This window comes from Nannospalax galili, unplaced genomic scaffold (genome assembly GCF_000622305.1).
Source record: "Nannospalax galili isolate Female #2095 unplaced genomic scaffold, S.galili_v1.0 scaffold416, whole genome shotgun sequence".
NCBI lineage: Eukaryota > Metazoa > Chordata > Mammalia > Rodentia > Spalacidae > Nannospalax > Nannospalax galili.
In genome coordinates, this window is record NW_008338125.1 from 898,191 (window position 1) to 900,180 (window position 1,990).

The window sequence follows — 1,990 nt, forward strand, 5'->3', positions numbered from 1 at the left end:
TACTTTTTATTATTTGTTTAATAACCACATAATTAGAAGAGGCATTTCATTAAAACAGCATTAACGTATTCAATAGCAATTTTCAGAGCTAAGATGCATCTCTTTCAAAATTGGCTGTAAATTTTTAGGTTTACAGTAGAATTAATACAGTTATACAATATTATACTCAATATAAGCCCTATAAAACATAAAATTGAACGAGGTTTTAACCTTTAAAAAAGGTCTCCATTTCATTTTAAAATATACTGTTTCCTACAGAAAGACTCACTTTTAATGCTACTAATGCTTAGATGTTTGCACATGCGTCTCTAATCTCTACGTATCTGATTATTACTAGTCACAGTTGGTTACACTCGGATCCTTGGCACCTGAGTATGGATATAAAGTCATCAGGTAGATTTCAATGGTAATGTTTATTGCCTCTACTAATTAACATTAAGTAAATTTTTATGCTTCCTTCTCAAATATAACTCACTTTTTTATTTGTTGATTTTTTTGTGTGTATATCATACAGAACATCCCAAACAATCTTATTCATCTATATACCCACATCCCAAGTGGTACCCTCCCACAGCCCCCACCCCCACTGGAGCCCATATACTCTGTCATCCCTATTACTGTCCATTGTGTTGTCAGTGTCCTCAGCTGTTCCCTAGTACAAGTCCATCCTCTGAATCTAGTCAGCCTATCTAGAGTCCCTTGTTTAGGAAGATCAGCTCTTCCTCATCTAGCAGCAATCGGTTGCCAACATTTCTTGAACTAAGATTGGGTCTGCTTGGGCCACCCTGGGCAAAAACTCAAAGGAAGGTATCTCCTGTCTGGCATTATTTCTTGTTACATAGCCTTTACCTATACATATGGACTCAAAAAATTATATTGAACCCTTTAATCTTTGGTTATGCTTTCCTTTTGGGTGTTTAAGCCCATACAGTTGTCCCAGATAAACAAATATATTTTTACTCTTAAGGCTATTTAAGGACCTGTTCCTCAGGGGTCACATGGGCTTGGGAGGAGCCCCTGGCTCCTTTCTTTCCAGTTCCATCTATGTCAAGATAAGCCAAAGGTCCTGGTCAACCATGGATGGCTTCACTTGGAAGCATAGAGGGAATGTTTCCTCTATGTTGACCCTCCTCTTTGTAGACTGGACACTGGTTCAAGTCCATCTCGTGGGGTCTCCATGGCCTCCTTGATCAACAGTACAGGCAACTCACCACAGTTACAGGACATTTTGAGACATGCTCATAGTCCCCTGGAACTTAGTCAACCTTGGAGGGCAAGGAGCAAAAACTGTACTTCAAGTCCTTCTGACCAAATTAGTATAGGCCTCAAAGTGTGGCTGATAAACATCCAAGAAGGTAAGTTCCACCAATCTGGTACCTTTAATTACCATGTGCTATGTAGATAAAGCTTGGTCAAAGACCAAATTTTCTCAGATAAACCTTGACTAGACATATATTTGGTTCCTTGAACTACTTGTATGTATAATTTGTCAGAAGATTGTTGGAATAATATGGTTCCCTCAATTGCTCTGGAAACAAGGTCAAGAATCAACAAATGGGACCTCATTAAACTAAAAAGCTTCTGTACATCAGAAGAAGCCAAGGAAGTGAAGAGAAAACCCACAGAGTGAGAGAAAATCTTCACCAGCGGCATGTCTGACAAAGATTTAACATCCAGAACATATAAAAAACTCAGAAAAATATAATGAACTCAAAAAACAAAATTAAGAAAGGAAGTAACCCAGTTAAAAGATGGGCTAAGGAGCTGTACAGAGGGTTCTCAAAAGAAGAAATAAAAATGGCTAAGAAACATCTTAAAAGATGTTCATCATCATTAGTAATTAGGGAAATGCAAATTAAAACCACTTTAAGATTTCATCTTATCCCAGTCAGACTGGCTAAGATCAAGAGACAAATGATACCAAATGTTGGAGAGGATGTGGGGAAAGAGGAACACTCATCCACTGCTGGTGGGGCTGCAAACTGGTTCA